Genomic DNA, 23,811 nt, shown 5'->3' with positions numbered 1-23,811 from the left:
CTCCCACCTTAAAGGCCGGCAACGCATCTCTTGACACCTGTTGTTGCGAATGTCCATAGATGGTTGCCTCAACACTCCCCATCCTGTGAGCCCAATCCGTGAGCCCCATCCCGTAAGCCTCTTGCCTGTTTGCCCCCTTTTATATATACAAAAGGGCTGAAACGCTTTTGATACTGTCTTTTATTTTTATTATTCAAATTCAAATACGCCAAAAACTACTAACCAATCGAAACAGTATGCCTCAGACCTGAGAAGAAGAAGAAGAAAAAGAAAATCAGAGGGTTTTTTTTTTAATTTTCAATACAATATTTGTAATATCGTACGATTAAATAGCCTTAGGATGTTCACTCTATCCAAGTACACAACACTATTATAAACTAGATCAAATAGTTGAATTGAAAGGCTTAATGTAGTATCACTATCAAATGTAAATAAAAATATACCTTGCCCTTAACATAATCTGCTAATTATTCTTCCAATGTAAAAATCATTTAACCTCGTGTGTCTAATTACGTATTTTTGTATTATCCGTGACTTGATATGTTGCTTACTCAATGTCCGAATCCAAAAATGGCAAGCGGCGCCACCTGTTTACAACCAGACAGGTTTCAACTTAAGCATCGTAGCATTACTAGATGTATATTTGACCAGTAAGAAGTCTATCGTGTTTACAAAAAAGAAAATTGTATTTTTTGACAAGCCTTAAGCCCCAGGTGCTTACCGAACATCTGTTTTGTCTCAATATATGTTTATTACTTTGTATCTCGTAATCTGTTATTATTTTTTTACACAAAGCGGTAGTTTCTTATTACTATTTAAAATGTTTTAAATTTAGAGTTACAATAAAAAAATACTCTCAAATTTAAAATCAAATATTTTATTCATAATATAGTATAATATAACTTATAGAAAGATTACATATATCATTAAAGATGTAAAATTTTTTTTAGATAAAAAGAGACATTATACGTGAAAAATCGAAAAGAAAAAACACAAAATATCTATTTTAAATGCAAGATTATGTTTATTGTCTTTTCTGTAACAGATACTTATCTATGGTGTTTAGAAATCGGAACATTTAGTAAGTATTTTCCAGTACTTTCACAATGTAAAGTGGCTTATAAACCAAAATATCCGGATGATAATTTTTAGAAGGGATTAATTTAGTAATTTATATTTGACTATGAAATTTGTAAATATTGAGACATTTCTTTTACAGTCACTAGTATCAGAGCTAAATGAGTGAAATTATGTTGAAAGAACAATCTGTCGGATAATATTAATAAAATACCATTATAACTGTATTATATTATATAATATTACTGTCCGAGAAATGCATAACACAATGTTTATTAGAATATCGTAATTACAACAAATTAATAAACTTTATCCTATTATTTATCGACTGCAGCGTTTTAAAGCATCGATAGTCGATGAAGGGAGCCCTTCCCGCGACAGGATCAGGGACATACGGGCACTAGCGCAGTGGGTCGCTCCACGGAATGCGGAAGAAATCCCGTTACACAACATCTAACCGAACGGATTTGTCTTAAGATACATTAGATAGTAACTCTGTAAATCGAATATGGCCAAACATTTCTTATTATCAAACTAATATGAACTAATTAACAATCTGGAAACTGTATGTCGACTGGAGAGCATATTTAATAATAAATTAATTGTAAGTTGACTAATGGAAGTCAGCATTAGAATTATAACAAATAAATTAATTATTTTAATGCAAATGAAGAACAAGGAATTAGCTGTTCAATTCAAAAAGGACAGCCAGTGTTGTGAGTACAATAACACACAATATCTTTCACGGCTTAAATACAGACAACTAATTTCATTTAGCTTAGTATGGACATAAAGTATAGGAAAGCACAAAGGTTATAATTCATCTAGAAAGTTGAAAGTTTCCCAAAGAGCACGATAACTTCATCACCATTGTGTAGTGCCTAGTGAAATTACTGGGTAAATGAGACTTGACAACTTATGTCTCAAGGTGACGAGCACAGCTGTAGTACTGCTCGGATTTTTTCGGGTTTTTCAATAATCTTGAGCGGCCCTGCATTTTAACGGACAGGGCGTATCAATTACCATCAGCTACGTTCATCCTGCTCGTCTCGTCTCTTAATTTTATAAAGAAAATTGTGTCATTGTAAAAATAATTAACATAATAAAAAATAGTCAAATGCTTAATTTCACTGTAAATTCATAGAGAATACTTGAATGAAAAGTTTCTCATAGAATAAAAAGATATTCAACTATAATGTTCTCAACCTATATCGTTACGTTGTTGGTTTCTTCATGGCAGACTTATTCTAAATTTAAAATATTTCTTAGGCATAACCTTAACTACAACTCATTAAAATATACTAATAAACATTAATGCAATATTTGTTCTTCTTGTCTATTCTTAACACATTAAAACGTTATTCATATCACACGGCCATATTTTTTCATGGTCGTATCCATCAATAAAGACTTCTAAACATTCGCTATCGATTGCTATCCATATCATTCCTCACCACATAATAAAACTTTTAGGAAGGTTCATCTCCTTTAAGCTGGTCCATAGTGCAGGAGATCAGCCTCGTGATATTTTGCCTTTAGTATTTCCAGTAACCGATTAACCTCTCCAAACTATCGCGTCCCTTCCTCATTATATGGCCGAAATAAGTCAAGCAGTTTTGCTTGCAAATTGTGGACAGTCGTAAAGTAGATCCTGTAGATGGAGCCTCAACCAGAGAGTTGAACAAGACATACTAAGATTTTCGAACCCATCCGTCACTGGAACGGTTGGCTCAGTTGGTAAGAGTGCTCGGACGGAACCCAAGAGGCGCCGGTGTGAGTCACGCATCGTTCATAAATTTGGTTACTAATTAAATTGTATTATAATTCGCAGAAGTGAGGGATGTCACTTTAACGTAACAAATTGTTTATTCATGTTTACATTTTGAGAAAAGTATTGAATGTTTTTAATTTTTACATTACTTTTTTTCTTATAATACAGTTAGAGCAGTTTATATCTATCTGAATATACCGAATATACAAAGGTAAGGTTAGTATTATATTTTATAATTCGCAAATATTTCTTGACGAACTCTAAAATATTTTTATGTAAAATAAAAAACCTTTTTGATCATTTATTCTGAGCCGAGAGATACCTGTGTAAATTACATATTTACAATCATTTAAAAAAAGTAAACATCGTATCCAAAGCTGATTTGCAAAACTTTGCTGTTAAAAACAGTAAGGAGTTATATTTCATCTTTTTTATACAATAAAATCACCTCAAAACGAAGTCAGGGCGAGCCAATAGTATGTAACACAGTTCAATAAATATATTCTTTTAATATTTCTAAAATATCCGAAGACATATCCTCAAACCCTTAACGCAGCTGCAATTCAATAACGGTATCTACATAACCATAGGCGTTAGGTGATAAAAAATGGTTTTGACGTTCCAAAAAACATGGTCCTGTTAGTTATGGGGTACTGACCCCATGGATTCGGGGTGGAATGACCTATTTAAATTGAATGAGGTCATTATAGGACTATCTACGTTATCTTGGGAAGAATGAGCTACTTAATTTAACCACCGACTTTAGAAAAGTAGATGGTTATTATTTCGCTGTGTTTATTTATGATGTTAGCCGATTTCTCTGCCAATTGTAAACTGATTTTAATAAATGGTGTTTTAATGACTTCTAGGGCATCATTGAGAGATATTATTCAAGAAAATCACAGTGAGCCGTTGAAAGAAGTTGGTCAAAGTTTTTGATCATTATATCTACGCGGTTTGTGAACGGTTTTTAATTAGTGAGGTAACCTTGTCTTAACGTAATAATAAGATTGAAATGTCGGGTAGTATGGCTCATTTAATTTGCATGTTTCACATAATACCATTTTATATTATTTAGGGAACATATTGTATGATTTTTTTTTTATGAAAATAAGGGACGAGACGAGCAGGACGTACAGCTGACGGCAATGGATACCCCCTGCCCATTACAATGCAGTGCCGCTCAAGATTCTTGAAAAACCCCATAAATTCTGAGCGGCACTACAACTGCGCTCGTCACCTTGAGACAAGATGTTAGGTCACATTTGCCCAGTAATTTCACTAACTACGGCGTCCTTCAGACCGCACACAGTAATGCTTACACATTACTGCTTCACGGCAGAATTAGGCACCGTTAAGGAACCCATAACCAAGCCGGCATCCTGTGCAAACGAGCCTCCCACTGGTAAATATGTTATAAATATACCATATTATATTATAAATATATATGATATTTCGCCAAAGAAGAATAACATCTTGCTTTAGTATATAAGTTACACAACTTTACGTTCTCATAATAATTTTTAACAACGCACTCAAAACAGTATGGAGACATTTGGAAAGGTGAGATTTTTGTGAGATCTGAGAAACCAGGGGTTCACACACGGACGAGTAAAAAAAGAAGGACTCCGCGCCGTGATATTAGCAAGTGAAGCACCTTTATAGTAGTGTATGTGCGGTTACGGGGGATACTAGTTACACAATTTTTTCTCCCTTAAAAAATCATATATGGCCACATTTATATTATCGTTTTTACACTTTTTCACAACGCACGACGGCATTTTTAAAATATTTTACTGTGACGCAAACTGATCTGTCACAGACGAACAGAATCTCATAACGGCGGCCGATCGGCTTGTATTAGTATAAGTATGTGCGTGGGGCTATGTATTTACTCGTTTACCGATTTGTTTTGGTGCTTCACTGTTATGTAAGGTGACACGGAGTCCTTCTTTTTTTACTCGTCCTTGGGTTTCTCATAATTAATATTTTTTCTTCGTGGACCGATCCAGGCCGAATGGCAGAAATGACCGATCATTTTGGAACAATTAAAATTATTCTATTATTATTATAATGTTTCCGCACTTGAATTACAATCTAGTCTTAACCTAATAAGCTAAGATAATTAAAACACCAAAAAATATTGCGGTGAACAGTTAATCTCTATTACTTACTGTTTAAGATGTAGCTTGTCATCACACTAAAGTAATAAACCTGGCCTGGTCTATATAATTATCTAAGCTGCTAAGAAATTCTTCTTTAACTTAAACTGCTAGATAGACGAAACTAAAAAAGTGGATTAACACTTTTCTTTGTTTCTATTAAGGGAAAGTCACTTTGTTCAATTTCTTTAAGAAACTTGCGAGTTTGTATAATAATTTCAGTGACAGCCAATTTGAATGCGGTTTTCACTGATGTCTTGTGGCAGACTCTGCGCAATTTTTATTGTTTGATTAATTGCATTGCATTTACGAACAAGATTTTTTTTAAATACGTGGGTAGCACCGAAAATGTTTTGAACTGGCCAGTTAGAAACATTGCTAATGAAAACATTTTTTGTATTTCAATTTTAGAACTCATTGGGAACCTAATGTAGTATATTGCATACATTTTTCATTTGTTTTTGTGAATTGGCGGCAAATCTAAAACTCTTGTAACCCGTCAAAATGAACACGAGAAAATTTTCGGTCAATGATTTAATATGACTTTCGTTGTGGGCTTACCCAACAACAAAGCTATGAAAGGCTGCGATTAGCATTTCTTAATGAAGCCCCATCTCGTAGTGGCACGAGATGGGGCTTCCTTTACAATTTTACAATTGCTTTAACGAGTTTAAGCGTGGACGTAACAATCTCAATGATGATCCGCGTGAGGGACGAACAGCGACTACTGAAGATAACATCAGTGCTGTGCGACGCATGATACAGGAAGATAAGAAAGCTATCAGCAGATACAGGCAAACCTAGGCATGGGTATGAGTCAAATATTTAGGCGTCAGGAAGCTTTGTACCAGACGGATTCCCCATACTTTATCCAATGACCAGAAACACCTTCGCATGAACTGGTGTCACCAAATGTTAGATAAGTTCAACGGTGGTGACTCAAATGCTATATTTGACATCGTCACAGAAGCTGAAAGCTGGATATATTGCTACGAACCCGAAACCAAAAGACAATCAGCTCAGTGGGTGTTTCCTTTCGAGGATCGGCCAACTAAGGTAATGAAAGGAAGAAGTCAAGGAAAAAAGATGATTGACTCATTCTTTGGTCGTAAAGGTCATTTCGCGACAGTTGTGCTAGAAGATGGAAGGACAGTTACTGCAGACTGGTATGTCAATCGCTGTTTGCCTGTTGTCTTGGAAAAAATTCGACAGCAGCGCCCTCGAAGCAGGATCCTCCTTCACCATGACAATGCTTCAGCGCACTCCGCAATACGGACTGTTTAATATTTGACTATGGCAGGTGTCAGGATAATTAGTCATCCGCCATACAGTCCTGACCTGGCACCCTGCGACTCTTATTTATTCCCAATAACTAAAGAACTAAAAATTCGAGGTATTCGCTTTACGAGCCCTGAAGATACGGTGAAAGCGTACGAAAACGCCATAGAAGAGACCCCTGAGGAAGAATGGGCCCACTGCTTTTCTCAGTAACTTATTGGAATGTCAGTCAATTCAAATCTTTCCACTATTACGTCATAAACAACAAAATGCAAGAAAAAAGGTCAAACAAAAATATGTATATGACAAGAATGTCTCGGTTTTTATTGAATATGCGTTCAATTCTCGTTAACCGCATTTTTGTTTCATTGAGTGTTCGGAGTAAGGTTGAATTATTATTTATAAAACAACAATTTCAGAGTCAATGAGCAAACATGGCGATTAAAATGTACAAACAGGGTTGGTGAATGAGTGTCTCTCAAATAAGAATCAAACTAAAAAAATATTTATTTCTTGTGTCGAAAACGAAACTGACAGATAACAAAGTATTTTAATATATTTTAAATTTAATCTTAACGTTGGAAAAGGTTAATTTTAATGAGATGATTGAACAGGAAAATTTGCTACTACAGCTTCAGAATTTTGGCAAACAATCTTTGCAAAGTTATTCAAATGATTTGAGTTTTCTTTAGTGTTAATTCCGCCAATATTTGACTTTAAACAATTCGACACGTGTTTCGCCTCTACACGAGGCATCCTCAGGACATGTTGAATCGCCAAAATCTGGCACGAGACTGCAGAATTAACACTAAATAAAACTCAAACCATTTGAATAATTATGGATTTCCGCAGAGTACTTCAATAATTTTTTTTTTGTAAAGTTACGCAACAAATATACCTACTCAAACTATCTTATCAATAAACGCAATGTATAATTACTTGAAGCTTAAAATGACTCCTCCCTGTCATGTAATTCGGTAGTGATAAAGGTAAGATAAAGATAAAAGTTTTAAATTCGGAAATCGCGTTTATAATTAACACAGAAAGAGTTGTGGGGTAAAATAGCTGCAGCAACACACATACACTGTAAATAAATAAAGGATTTCCCCCTTATTCAAAACAGTCTGCTAACTTAAAGCATTGCTGATTCTCACTCTGTCTTCTTCTATTGACCTAGGTCAGAATGAAAAATAACACTCTGTAGGGGTTGTTTTAAGTTAGCGGGTTGATAGATTGAAGAGAACACTTTCCAGTCCAGTGCTCGCCAAAGATCGCTATAACAATGGCTCCTGCGCTGCCCCCATCCAACATATCATTGGTCCATCTTGTGGGGGGCCTACAAACACTACATCTTCCAAACCATTCTAGGGACTTTACTGCCGCAACGGCGATCCGCCCGTCGAGCTATGTGATCCGCCCACTGCCACTTCAGTCTCGCAATCATCCGGGCTTTGTCGGTGACTTTGGTTCTCCTACGGATCTCCTCATTTCGATTCAATCTCGCAGGGACACTCCGAGCATAGACATCTCCATTGTCCTCTGAGCGATCATGAGCTTCTTCATAAGAGCTATAGTTAGCGACTACAACTGCGTTCCGTATGTTATCACTGGTTAAAAACCTTCATCTTAACCTTTCCATTCCAGGAAACTCTGATCGCGTGGAATGCCTCATATCTCCGTGAATTTGGCGCTCGCGCAGTGTTCTGTCAATGCGTATTCTTTTAGTTGTATTAATAGATTGCTTATAATTAGGGTGATTTGAGTGGATGTATCTGTAAGCTATTGAAACAAGCTATAAGACCATGCAAAATTTCTCCTCCTTGCGTCGTAACTCCTCCACATTACTGAGGATCGTGACTTCCCGGCTGCATCAGTTTCTCCCGTACGATTTCCCTCCATCTGCTGCGATCATTAGCTCCTTAAAGGGCATTGTGGAAGTTGATGTTCAGAGAAGATCGTATTTGCGACTGTCTCGTGGGACTGCGTCCTCTGGGACGTTTGCCATCTACCTTGCCTCAGCTGTTCTAGATTGCGGCCCTCTTTACGAGCAATGTGTCCGAAGAATTCCAGTACCCTACGAAGTCATACAGTGGATAGTCTAGTTTTGAGATTAAGCTGTCTCAGAATAGACACGTTGGTGCGAAAGGCAGTCTATGGAATGTAGTATTTTTCTCCAGTACCACATTTCAGAGGCGTCTATTCAGTCTCTGTCGGCCTTTTTCAGTGTCCAAGTCTTCGCTCCATAACTCAATATGCAGAAAACTAACGAAGTCACCAATTTGGTTTTAGTTTTTCGCGTTTTGTTACGGTCCCTCCATATCTTGTGCAACTACTTACTTATAATGGCAAAATTAACCATATTACAAACAATATAACTTGGTGAGGGAATAATGTACCATACGGCACTCTCGGTTTTGGCGCATCTGAAAAATCTAGTACTACAGGAAAAACTATAAATACAGCAGCGCGAATAGTCAGAACAAACCATATAGTTATTTATACACAAATACAAAATGTTAAATGTAAATGTGTTGACAAAATAAAATTATCTATTTTTATATTTATTGATTTTTACTTTGATCGCAAATGCACGAATTATTTAATATTGTATTTAATTTGTTTTATATATAATTTAACATGTATTATTATGTGTACGGTTTGAAATAATATTATACATACCTACACATAAATAGATCCTTCAAGGACGCGTCGAGTATTTGAAGATTTGAACTCTCGTAACCCTGTTCCTACTTCCGAGCTAAGGCGCTAAGAAATTGACATACAAAATCATAGACGGAGCCAACAATGAAAATCATAAAATCTGCCAGTTTTCTTGATGCACATTCTCGTAGAGATTGTATGTTGTCATATTTAGTACTGATAAAGTTATGTTGTAAATGAATGTAGTGTACGAAAAAAAGAAGACCACTGAGTTTCTTGCGCCCGTTCTTCTCAGGTAGAGACATACTTTTTTGAATGGGAGGTAGTTTTTGACTTTCAAAAAGTGATATCATATCCTACTTTGAATAAAAACATTTGGATTTGAATAAACCAATATTTATAGTATTTAATTGTAACGTCAATAAGCATATATTTAGGACAGGATTGATGGAAACATTGATAAAAATATTAGAAACGAGTTTGGATGGTACTTAGTAAATCTGTATTTAAAACTTCAAAGTGAGAAAAACTCAATCTATTTATATGTCAGCAAACAGTTATATGTCAGCTGACACGCTTGAATAATAATTCTCCGTTTTATATGGCTAAATAAAATATAATTAAAACTGATGAAGCTTTTCGCCTTGAAATAGTCTTAAAAACCGTTTTGAAAGTAATTATGACTATATAGTGTAATAAGCTATCATAGAAAAAATAACAAATTGTATCCGTCTAAATATTATCGGTCTAAGTGCAATCATCTTCAGAGTACATAAACATTAAACAAATACAGGTACGCATTGAATTGAACGAGCTACAATTGTGGCTAACCTCGGTTTATTTTACTATCTAAAGCACGCGACTTTGCCTATTGAAATTAAAATATGTCATACTATGCTTGATCTAATTCCGATTTGACGATTTCCACCGTAATATAAAATTTATAAAAATTATTATTTTATAATTCTTTTCGACGTCCGCAAAATCCAAGTAAAGTTTATTAAAAATTTAAGAAATATTTCCTTTAATGGGGGTTATTCGATTATATTATTGTTGCAGTTGAATTAAATTACTCAACGCTTTGGTTACCTAGATTTTTTTTATTTGGCTGACAGACAAGCACAGGTTCGCCGCCTTCCAATGGAAGGATTCTTATTACACATTGGCTGTATGTTACTACTCTAGCACCATTTTCTGCCACTAGATAGACGCTTGCAAGGAGTTTTTATTCAATTTGTAAAGTAAAATTGATGACAGTAAGTGGAGTATGTATAGTTTTGTTAACGAAGAGATTTTGTTAAAAATAAATGGATTAATTTATCTAGAGTAGCTTAAAGTATACGTATTAAAATGATTTACACACCAGTGAAGATTGAATTCATCCGTGTCGGAGATTTAACTGAAACAGACAGACAATATTTTGATAGAAGATGTTTTCGTTCTGTATTTATCTCCATAACTGCTAACTCTGCCAAAACTTTAATTACTCCATGCGTGTTTTTCAAAAAATAAGTTCAAGTTTCGCTTTTATAATATTAATTACAGTCGATGTATGTTAAATTAAGTAACTGTCATACAATTTTAACGTAAAATTCCATTAACGAACGCTAAAAGGGCAGCTAGGTCAAATTCTTTATTAAATGCGGTCAATACAATACCCGCCTTACTTGTCAGTAATGATTACTTGGTATTTGCGATTTAAGAATAATATTTATACTAACACCTTCTCGAACTGCCTCCGTATCAATACGACAGCTTTATAAAGTATAGATATGCGCGCAGAAATTTTCGTATAAAATATATATTTCTATAATTTTCGGTAATTGATTTCAAAAAGTGGCTGTGCGAGGCAAGAAATTTCTTGCAGATCGCATGGTTGTGGAAAGCCAGAGTTCAACGTGATGCGGGTGGTATTAAGCATTTGGAATTTGGCAGTTGGAATCAACCCAACAGCTCTTCGAAGCTCTCCCCGTGATAAATGCGGTAGAAGATGCAGAGAGAACCCACATCTCTACACAACGTCAAAGAATCAAGTCGCTCTTCGTTGTATGCGGTGAAATGGAAGAAGGTAGTACTGGGGAGTATCCGCCCAGAGCTGAGAACAGTATTCAATGTCAGGCCTAATTATTTTTTTTATATACAATTATGGTTACAATGTAGAATAGTACAATAAAATTTATTATTTAATAGCCTGTGGGCGGTCGCTGTATTCCCAATCTACCGCAGATTAAGATTAAGATCATTAAGAAAACCATTTATGTTATTGTAACCTTTACCACACAAATGTTTTTTACAAATAGTTTGAATTTTTTAATACATTTGTTTTGAACATTATCTGGGAGCTTGTTGTAAAAGCATATACAACGCCTCACAAAAAACTTACAAACTCGACTTGCCGAGTAGTAGTAGGCATCATAAGTTTATGTCTGTTCCTAGTGGTTACATTATGGTTTTGACAGTTTCTGGCAAATTTACTTAAGTGCCTATGAACATACATAACATTATCAAGAATATATTGAGAGTCAACAATTTTCTCTCAATGATTTCGTTTTTAAAATCATTTGAAATTTTGCTGAGCTTAAACTAAGATAGCCCAATGCAAAAGTCAATTTCGCGTTTTATCTCACTCGTTTTACTTAAATAAAGTCTAAGCAAAGTCTTAGTAAGCTCTATAGATCTCAGCCTTAGAGTGTCAGACGATAATATGATTTCATTTCGGATTATGACGTAATATACTTTTGTGGAATTCGGCTGCTAGTATCAACCCTATCAACTTCTGAGCACTCACGGTGATATGTGCGGTAGAAGATGCTGAGATTCTACATATCTACGCAACGCCAAAGGAGATGACTGATCGTCGATGAGCAGCAGTCAAATGGAAGAAGCTGGTATTAGGGTTTGGAGGTTAGGGCCTTTATGAGTTGCGAAATGAAACACACTATATGGCGACCGCTCAAACCCGGCGCGCAATGTTAACTGTCTTTATTAATCATAAAATTAACCGGGCATCCGTGCAATACGCACACATATATTTATGAAGTGCAGCGTATCCGCATGCACACACTTACATACTACAAACACAGCAAATTATTAGAAAGAATGTGTACCTACAAGGGAGTGCCCGCCCAGAGGTTACATAAGTACTCCGTGAGGCAAAATATGCACACATTATATGAAAAGCTGCAGAAAGTAACGCAATTTAATTTAAAAAAAAGTTGCTCGTCATTTCCGTTTCAGTTTACACATAATAAATATTTTTTTGAAGTGAAATATTTTTAGCATCGTTGTGATTTGAAAGTCCATGAAACGAAAAACTGACAGTAAAAAGAGCTGACACATAAATTCATAATATTTTAACATGGGAGATAATGAGATAGGAAGCATCATACAGTGTTTTGGTACCAGGCGATCATAGTTGAAGAAGAGATTGTCTTATATATGACGCGAGTATACCTTGATATATTACCTTAACATATATATATGTGGTGATAGTAATGTCTTTCATAGCGATTGAAATCATGTGTCATCCTACCCACATGTACCAGGACTTCATATGCAGTTTAGAGGTTCATGTACACAGCAGGTTTCACTTCTGATATGTGTACTTTGTACACACGCAATTTTTCGCAGAAAATTTATCGATAACAAACATATACTAAAACCTTCTCCGAAACACGCTTCATATAATGGTATAAGTATTATTCCGATCAGTTCAGTAGTTTTCGCAGTATAACCGAAGGAAAAATATGGCTCAAGTATAGATTATTTAGATACAACCCTACCACTCCTTGTTAGTCCCATGCGTAGGACGCGCATGTGCAACCATGTGGCATTGGGAGCACTTCGATTCACAGCTCTACAAGCCCTGTTTCTCGTGGTACTCCTGTTTACCCCAATACCAGTTGGAGGCTTCTATGCAGCAACTGCTGAATGCCCGTTTGGTGACCACCGCAGTAGCGGTATTATATATGTATATATTTATGAAAATAAGGGGTGAGACGAGAATGACGTTCAGCTGATGGTAATTAATACGCCCTGCCCATTACAATGCAGTGCCGTTCAGAATTCTTGAAAAACTCAAAAATTCTGAGAGGCACTACAATTGCGCTCGTCACCTTGACACATAAGATGTTAAGTCTCATTTGCCTAGTAATTTCACCAGCTACGGCGCCCTTCAGACCGACACACATTAATGTGTAACATTATTGTTTCACGGCAGAAATAGGCGCCGTTGTGGTGCCCATAACCTAGCCAGTATCCTGTGCAAAGGAGCCTCCCACTGGTAAATATTATGCCGTGAAGCAGTAATGTGCAAACATTATTGTGTTTCGGTTTGTAGCTCATTAGGGAATATTGCAAAATTACTGCGTAAATTAGACTAAACATCTTGAGCCTTACAAATAAACTTGGTATAAAGTTATAGCCTTAGATTAAGGTTTGGTCTTCGCTGTGCTACAACTAGATACCGCACTACCTAAGAACAAAGATTTTTTATTACGGCAACTATTAGATGCTTGTGAGCGCGGCATCTTGACACTCAATGGCATCTTTCAAATTTTGTAACATACGCCCCTCGTGTTAATTAACATTGAAATAAATAAAACAGAAAATACTTACTGATGAAATGTGATCCCAGTGTCTATGTTATTTCTTGTAGTATTATTTTTACAAAGATTTACTACGCAACCCGGCATTTTGGTTTCAATTATTAGCAACGTTTATCAGAAAATATGGCACGTCAACGTTACACATTGTTCGAGACTAGCTCGAGCACGCCCACTTAGACGTATTACTAGTTGCCGCACTTTGCGACTACGTCTGCGGTATCGTGTTGGAGCGCAGTGGAGACCATTCCTTAATCTAAGGCTATAGCTTAATAAAAATTAACAAATATACTGAATACAATATTTGATAACAAGTGTATAGCTGTCAAAACTATGCAATGACGTTTAATATATAATGAAATTATTATGAAATGAAATTGTTTATTTTGGCTTGGAATAGGATACGTCCAGATCTTAAATATAAAAATGTGTCCTCTATCCAGCTTAAATTAAAAGTATGCAAAAACTTAACACTAATTATTTAAATATTCATTTTATTGAAAGTACAGATTCTTTCACTCCAATATTTTTCCAGGTCATGTTAATTTTTCTGGCTAGTTTGTGTTTTGATTTTCTTGATTGTATACCAAGTTATACAGAGTTCTGTGGATGTGTTGTTTATTGACATGTGTTTTATTTAAATATTCATTAATACTATATAAAATATTTTCAACCAGACATTTGAAGAATATTTATACACAAATCACGTAGTATAAAAACAAAGCCGAAATATGTAACATGCCAAAAATTACACCATATTAAGCTTCGACAGCCGCATTCACTCCAGTTGTTTAAAATATTCTTGGTCAATAACCAGAAATGCAAAACATTTATTCAGTTAGGTTTGAATCGGACAGTGACAGTTGACACATGACTAAAGAGAAAAGTTTAGATAGTCTTTAAGCACACTTTTGCCGTTTCGCCATTGTTTCGCTATCAGACTGTGAATGTAATTGACACTGTCAATACATTTGTAATTATGAAGTTTTACAAATATGAGACAGCTTTTCAAAAAAAAGTCATAAGCAAAATATCTACTAATAACACAAATAAAACTGAAAACAAAATTTTATGAACGATGCGGGACTCTAACCCGCGACCTCTCGCGTTCCGTGCGAGCTCTATTTTCAACTGAGCCAACCGTTCGATTGACGTATCGTTGATTAAATCTTGTATGCTTTGTTCAACTCTCAGGTTGTGGTTTCATCTACAAGATCTACTTTACAGTTCCACCTCAATATTTGCATATTAGGAAATTGACTTGAGGTGTCGGTCTTGCAAATCTAAGCTTTAAGTTTTATTTGTGTAATTAATTCCAGAAGTGAGGGTTATCACTTTATAACATAACAAATTGTCTACTATACTATACTGCCTATACAACGATTATTCTGATTTTCTTCAAATATTCACCCTAGTTTAAAACCTTATGTCTCTCTATGCTATTCACATCACTTATAATCACTTTACGTGATGCTTGTACCGCACTTAATTTAAGTAACATTATCTGATATATAAAATTCTCATGTCGCGGTATTTGTAGTTAAACTCCTTCGAAACGGCTTGACCGATTCTCATGAAAATTTGAGTTCATATTGGGTAGCTCTGAGAATAGGACAACATTTATTTTTCATCCCCCTAAATGTTAAGGGTGGTCCACGCCAAATTTTTTTTTTGTTTGACATTTTTTTTAATTTGTTTGATTATGATTCAGCATTAAAAATACATACAAGTTCAAATTTTCACCTATCTACGATCAACAGTTACTTTTGTATCGCGATTTTAATTTCGGCAATACAACGTTTGCTGGCTCAGCTAGTAATCTATAAAACAGTTTAAATAGGACTTCAAGTTGAAATTTAAGAAATAGAAATATAATTTATTTACCATAGGGAGTGACAGTAACATAACATATTGCAACAACTAATTGGTAAGCGTCATGAAGATACAGAGCATGATGAGTTCAGCTGATGGTAATTGATACGCCCTGCCCATTACAATGCAGTGCCTTTCAGGACTCTCGAAAAACCCAAAAATTCAGAGCGGCACTACATTTGCGCTCGTCACCTTGAGACTTAAGATGCTAAGGGTATGTTCCGATATGCACTGCGACCACTGTACAGTGTGACGTCAATTTAGTATACTGTGAAACCGTTCCTTTATAGCCAGTTATACTGGTTACTATTTAAAACGGAACGCAATCCCGTATACTGTCAGCCGCATTTTTTGACGCAGCATTCAAATGAGTGTATTAAAGTTTTCTAGTTCATTAAAAAATAACTTTTGTTGGAGTACTGTCAAATTAAAATATATTTGGGATTAAACTGTAGGTATTGTTTATAAAACGTTAGGCACTCGAGTGGTTTTGACTGATCACGTGATCAAAGTACTGCGACTACCTTGCCTCGAAAACGCCAGTGCTCACAGTAGAATATGGCGGCGATTTATGACGTCATATATTTCCCTAGGGTACTGTGGCCAGTATACTACTGGCAGTCCATAACGGAACGAATATTTCTACAGTGATAGCACTGTGAAGTGCTCGCCTATCGGCCGTGCATATCGGAACATACCCTAAGTCTCGTTTGCCCAGTAATTTCACTAGCTACGGCGTCCTTCAGACCGAAACACAATAATGCTTACAAATTACTGCTTCACGGCAGATATAAGCGCTGTTGTGGTACCAATAATCTAGCCGACATCCTTTGCAAAGGAGCCTCCAACTGATGAGAAGAAAAACTGATAAGAAAGTCCCAGCCCAACTTTTAAAATATCTAAAAATTTAGCCTACTTAAATATATACAATTTTAGGGGGCCTGCACAGAACCAGACAATAACCATGCATCATTATCCTCTAAATAATCTACAATACTTTAGTTAGCAGTAAAATAATAAGTAAATGTTCTATTTATTAGAAGATGCACGAGTCACAAGATAAAATTGCGTTTATGAGCATATTAAGCTTCCTGGTCGCTAGCTAGAATTACTTTCAACTCTCAACGGCGCTGTTTCAAAGACGCCTTAGTCCTTAACCCACCCAATAAAATCTACTATTAATTGCGTTTCGTAATAAACTTTTGGATTGGCTTAAAATAACCTAAGTCAACGCACCACAGTATAAATTCTTAAAAAACATGAACTTCGAGCGGCCGGAACTCAAAGATCCTAAAAATTCTCCGTTTGCACCATAATTTCGGACAGTTCACGGACACATAAGTATCAAAGTTGAATTAATGGAGGAGCGACATATGACCTTTTCGTCCGGAAGTAACCACAGGAGTGTATTAGATGTGGATTCTAGCACACAAAAAATAGAGTTTATAATTGGCGTTTGGAAACGCTGCGGTTAAATCTTTATTCCGTGCTCAATTCTGGCTAGGATATAGGTCATTGCTCCCCTAAACCTGAGGAGTAGTCAGGGCAGTTAAGTACACCCATGTTTAAATTGCCCAACCTGTATGTACTTCCAGTACAGGAATGGGCATTACTCACAAGAAGGATTTCAATAGCAAAGCTTTGTAGTAATACCGCGTTTAAGAATCATTCTTGACCGGACAATTATAATGATTGTTTTTTACTCTTTGAATATTTCCGATGTTACTGTCCTCATTTGTATCTGAACTACAAAGGAGTTATTGTTTTTATATAGTTTTAACTGTTCATTAATACTTATAAAGTTGATATACTTCTGGCACCAATATCAATAGCAGATTAAGTATATTATAATACTTTACTGAAGTTATTTTTAGGGTTCAGTAGCCAAATAGCAAAAAACGGAAACCTTATAGATTCTTTATATCTGTGTGTCTGTCCGTGTATGTCAAAGGCACTGTTTTCCAAAACGATAAGAACGATACTGTTGAAACTTGGTAAGTAGATGTATTCTGTAAAGCACACTAACATATTCACATAAAAATAGAAAAAAAAAAACAAGAAATTTTGGGGGTTAGATACGTAGAACTGAAACTCAAATTTTTTTTCATCAAATCCATACGTGTGGCCTTTCTATGGGCAGGTCTTCCAAAGTGGTAAAACGTGCGTGTCCTCCCCCCCTCACCCTGTTACTTCTAATATAAGACAAAATGTATGATGTACATGCAAACATCCACCGAAAAATGGCGGTGATTCAAATAAACTACTTTTTTTTCTACGGTGCGCGACGTTCTGGTAGTGTGGAACGCACGTAAACGAAAATGTTCTTTTTTTGAAATTCATACAGATACCACGCATCAAGTAATAAGAATGTGTCTGTTGAAACTCTTTGCGCATGAAAGGATCGAAAAAAAAAACATAGGAGTGTTGTTATGAAATTCAGTACAGCATTACAGCACTCGTCTAGATGATGTAATGGTTATTAGGACATTGGGTGTTTTAATATTGGCAATAAGTTAACTGTTTCAGAATCTTTAATAAAGGATTTAAAGCATGGGTGTAGATAAATAATTTGATATCATTTTCATTTCTATATAACTTTTATATTACGTTACTTGTTGCTACGGAACCCTTCATGGGAGCGTCCGAATCGGCCGCTTTTTTTTCTAAAGGACTTATAATAAATAGAAATTATTGCTGATAAAGACAATGATGGCCACATAATATAGAAGTCGGTAAACAAACCAAGAGGTGTTATTATAACGCGGAATATTACATTCGTCTTAAAGTAAAAGAAGCCTTAACGTCTAGTATACAATTTTGTTCAGTGACACTATTTTGAATTTAAGGATTTATTAGATTTGCTTATTTATAGTATTTTCTATTTTCTTTAACCCGTAACTCTTATTCGAGAAATAAGTTATTATTTATAAGAAATCCCCGAAGCCAATTTAACAATGAAAATACTGCTTTCAGGTTTGGCATAAAATAAGGCATGTATTTTCTCAAAATTGATTCCTTTAGAATTTTTTTTGATGTCACTTCTTCAGACCGAAACATAATAACGCATACATTACTGCTTCACGGCAGAAATTATTTTAATGCCCCGGGGAAGCACGAGTTACGATGGTAGCTGTAGCTATCAATCATAGGTAGAGTTCACATCATGACATTTTTAAATAGCGAAAATACGTTAAAGATTTCGTTACATACATGTGAAAATACCAAGAGTATGAAAGTTCAACAGGCAGTATTTTACTTAGCTCTTAATGGTGATTTTTATTATTATAACACTAGAAATAAGGGATTGCTTGTAACTAATTCTAGTAGGCTTCATAAGATACTTAATATCTTTAAGGGTAAATATATACACTTTTATAATAAAGTCCCAGCCACTATTCAGGCATTATCTATAAATAAATTTAAATGTTTTATTAAAAAATGGCTCTGTCGTAAATGCTATTACTCCACAGCTGAATATATAAGTGATCTGACAGCCTGGGACTATATTATGATTATTTTATAGCAATAGCAATGACAGTACAATATTGTGTTTTTATTTAAAAGAGCGCAAAAAAAGAATGCTGGGAGAATGCCTTGCGCCGATTAGTATCTAGTATATTAGAAATGACATCAAAAAGATTTCTAAAGCAATCAATTTTGAGAAAATAAATGCCTTTTATGCCTATTTGGGTAATGTAATGGGCAGGAATCACTTTTTTGATGACTAATTAAAAAAAAAAACAAATAACTGTAGCAGTGGCAGTACAACCGGATGAGATTATTAAAACCACTTGTCTCTATCTACACAAATCCCTCTGCGATCCGTTGAAAAAATATCACCATAATATTTCTTTTGCATTTCCTGGTGTGAAATGATTTTGTCTCAAGGCAGCGAAAAAAGCTAACATATGAAATAGTACGTTATAGTCTAAGAGCTAACTACCTACAAGATCCAAAATATTTGTTGTATTTCACATGACATGTAGATTGATCTTCAAATTAATTCGAAAGCTTAAAACAGTGTGTAGTATAATAGATTATTCCGAGATATGAATGATTTTTTCGCAAGTCCAATTAATATCATGTGTATAGGACAAGCCCATTCACTGATTTCATAGAACTGTATGCGGATAACGTAAAATTCATTTAATAATCAATTAATTCAATGCGGATAAAATAGAATAATAATTAAGTTGACACTTATAACTTTACAATAATTTAGTAAGCTCTGTAGGCTAGTTTATACTTTATCTCATTGTATTTAAAATGACATTAATAGGACATGCCTGTTCATCTGTTTCATGAAATTGTATGCGGATGATATAAAATTATATTCATAATTAGTTCATTAATTAGCGCTTTATTTCAGAAAAATTGCTTCTGGATGGGCATGAAAATTTTCAACAAGATCCCTGATTCATTTAAGTTGTTACCTTTTTCAAGATTTAAAGTATCCTTACACAGTTGGCTTCTTCAAAACACATTTTATTCAATAGAAGAGTTTTTTGACCACAAAGAGTAAAGGATTTTGACATTGCATTGTAAGTGGATTATTCTTATCTTGACTTTAATATTTTTTTTGTATTGTATAAAATTATAATTTTGTGTTATATAAAATAAATTAATTTATATTGTAAAAAAATTTTTGCCCAAGACCAAGTTTGCATGCTATTGGTAATGGCTAAATAGGAGATACTTTAAGCTATTGAAAGACCAAATTTGTACCACCCTATTTAATAGCAAATAAATGAATATGAATCAATTGTGTATAATATTAAATAACAACTAAGTTGATGCTATCACTTTGCGACAGTTTCGTTCGTTTTCGTGAACGTTGAGTCTAATTTCCTACTCAGCCTTTAGCAGAACCAAGTTAGTAGCAACATGAGTGTAAAAACTAAAAAAAAAAGCTAATTAAATTTGAATAAATTATCAATGCTACTTTCAATTTTAACGTTACAAAATTATTCTCCATCTCCTATCCTATTCGGTTTCCTCGCGTGTATTTTTTGCATTTCACGTAACTTCGTGAGAATATAAATATGCATCTTCTATTAAACCAGCCGTTTGCCATACCGACCGACATTCGTTATCTAAATAGTAAATCATTAGCTGTTTATGATTCAGACGACGTTTTGATATGAATTATACGGATACAAACTACGAAATAAACTATGTACGAGGTAAGAATAAGTAAGTTTCGTTGTTGAAATAGATACGAAAGAATAAGTTCATTTTTATGGGCTTTTGAAGCTATACTTCTTTTGGTGAGTTATGAGAAAAAATATCAGAGTGAACTTTTACGATATGCGCGCTCACTGCGGAACAGACATAAACTTATAATGCCTACTACTCGGCTAAGTCGAGTTAGTAAGTCTTTTGTGGGGCGATGTATATGCTTTTACAACGAGATCCCAGAAAATGTTTAAAACAAAATTATTACGTTATTCAAAAGAATTGTTAAAAAACATTTGTGTGGTAAAGGTTACTATAACATAAATGAATTTCTTAATGATACTACAGATTGGGAATGTAGTGACCGCCCTCAGGCTATTAAATAATAAGTTTACTTGTACAATATTACTTTGAAGCATATTTTTTCAATGAAAAAAAAGGCCGCTGAGTTTGTTGCGCCCTTCCTGCTCAGGTCAGGTATTCATTTTGGAATGGGTGGGAGTTTTTGACTTTCAATAAGTGATGCACATCCTATTTTGAACAGAAATATTTCAATTTGAATTTGAAAAACCGTCATGCAAATTCGACACCCTGACGTTAATTGGTCAAATAGATCATTTATATCATACTTCAGCTACCATAAGCCTCTTTTAACTAATATGTCTACTGAACCACAACTAATAGACGAGAATTAAATAAATTTCAATATAGCTTATACAGTTCTAAAATAGGATTTTTTTTTCTAATTACATAAAAAGTTGCTTATTTAATCAAAACAAATCTTATAACTATATTTACAATACTACGACTACATAAAATTAAAACTATCATTACGTGGAAGCGAACCAAGAACACTGGCAGCATTACCGCGTTGGATAGCAAGGCTGATCCGTTGACCGAAATAGCTGCCAGCACTTGGGTTTCCAGTAGCCTTATTGAGGCGCGAAGATAGTATTTTGAACATTCTCCGCGCCTCTGGGCCCCACGGGCCAAGTGTCTCGACACCAAACGGTACAAAGATGATCCAGGTCGTCACATGGATTAGCAGATAATTGTGACGTGCGGAACGATACTGGATTCCACTGGTAAAATCATGTAAAATCGCTTTTTGAAATACTGTAATTATGAATGTGATAGTTCTCTAAAACCCCTACAAGGAATAAAGTAACATGAGAAATAAGAATACCACATAATTATTATTAAATAAGGCATTATGTTTTCGCAATTTTTTTAATAGATTATTTTGCTTAAAGTTCTTGTTTCGCCTGTGAATATAGAACCTAACAGGGGCACTTTATTGATAAGTAAATATTTAATATTGAGTATTGGCAAAATTAAAATGTTTAGATCAAAGCTTAAAAAGTTTAGCAAGTTAGCTATCATATTGCATCAGTGATGTTTACATGAAGTCCGTGTCTTATAATGTATTAGCTGACCCGGCAAACGTTGTTTTGCTATATAAATTATTTTTAGAGTTAGACCGTTTCTTGGACATTGCAACATTACTTCATTTTTCTAAAATAACCGTAGGCTTAGTTACTCCTTATTACATCAGCTACCTGCCAATAAATGACAGACAGACAGAAAGACAGAAAAAAATTGTAAAAAATGTTATTTTGGTATACACATACGTGTACCGTCGTATATATATTCATAATATCCTATTTTTATTTATATGTATAGATAATTCACACAATATTTTTATAAATTATAGCCTATATGTTATTCTGGCGTGTAAGCTATATTATTGTAAAGTTTCATCAAAATCCATTCAGTAGTTTTTGCGTTAAAGAAGTTCAAACATACATCCAGACATACAAACTTTCACATTTATAATAATACTAGCTGACCCGGCAAACGTTGTTTTGCCATATAAAGTATAATTCACGTGATAGTTTTATAAGTAATAAAATATTGCCTATATTATAGCCTGTACATCATTTTGTTCTATTGTCAATAGTTTTTGCAGCGCACGCAAAAATAGCGTTTCGATTTTACACCTTGTGTTACAAAATAGCAATTTTATCGCGGATCCCTAATTTTGAAAAAAATTAGCATAGCCTTCCTCGATAAATGGACTACCCAACACTGAAAAAATCATTCAAATCGGACCAGTAGTACCAGAGATATGCTCGTTCAAACAAACAAACACTGCAGCTTTATATATTAGCATAGATTAGGATGGACACAACTAAATATTCATATAGGTGCCAGGTCGACCTGTTATAGTTAATAAATCATTGTATTTGATGGATTCAATTACTAATTATAACAGTAATCACGACCATCATGTTTACGAAGCATCCCTATACGGGCAATGAATTCAAGGTCTAAAGGTTGATGCTTTCAATATAGGAATATGTATATTTATAAAGTTTATTCTTTATTAAATTTTATGAAATATTTGATATTATTTGAACACGACCCATTTATTGGATGCACCATGCAAACTAATTTGAGCCATTGTAAGATACTCTATTTGATTGAAAAAGAGTGGCCGTTGAGTTCCTTGTATGTTCTTCTCATGAGCTCTACTGTTTTAACCGACTTCAAAAAAGGAGGTTTTCAATTCGTCGGTTTGTTCTTTTTTTTATGTTTGTTACCTCAAAACTTTCGATTGGGTGAACAAATTTTGATAATTCTTTTTTTATTTGAAAGCTAGTGCTTCCCGTGTGGTCCCATTGTGGTCCAGATCTGACAATGGCATCCATAAGAAAACCATAAAAGTCTTAAATTTGCTATACATGGTATAGCAAATTGGATGATAAATTTATAAATAACTCAATATCGCGCTAACCGATTTCGATTATTCTTTTTTTATTGGAAAGGATATACTTCAAAGATAATTTGATGAGAGTTTAGTTAGGTTTAGATTATCGGTTCGGAATCCATGACAAAGTAACGGAACTCTTCAATTCTTAGGAGCAAATTAACGATACTCGGCCGAATCTCTTTTATGCTATCCGGATATTGAAGTCATCTACCATAACATAGTTATGATCAAGTAATTGTCGTAGTCGAATATGGTCATCAATGGGACTCCTTAACGACTTACAGTAAGGGTGCGATCTGTGGCAGTTCTGTCTGTAATCAAATTGCAAAGCACTTTTCATTGCTGCATTGAAAAATTTAGTATATCTACACATATTTAGACAAATTGACATATTTAGACATATTAAAAAAAAAAATAGTTAGTGTACTTCAAATTTAC

The sequence above is a fragment of the Leptidea sinapis genome, chromosome 3 (genome assembly GCF_905404315.1).
Source record: "Leptidea sinapis chromosome 3, ilLepSina1.1, whole genome shotgun sequence".
NCBI lineage: Eukaryota > Metazoa > Arthropoda > Insecta > Lepidoptera > Pieridae > Leptidea > Leptidea sinapis.
The sequence above is the reverse complement of the archived record's forward strand: the minus strand, read 5'-3'. Positions refer to the sequence as shown.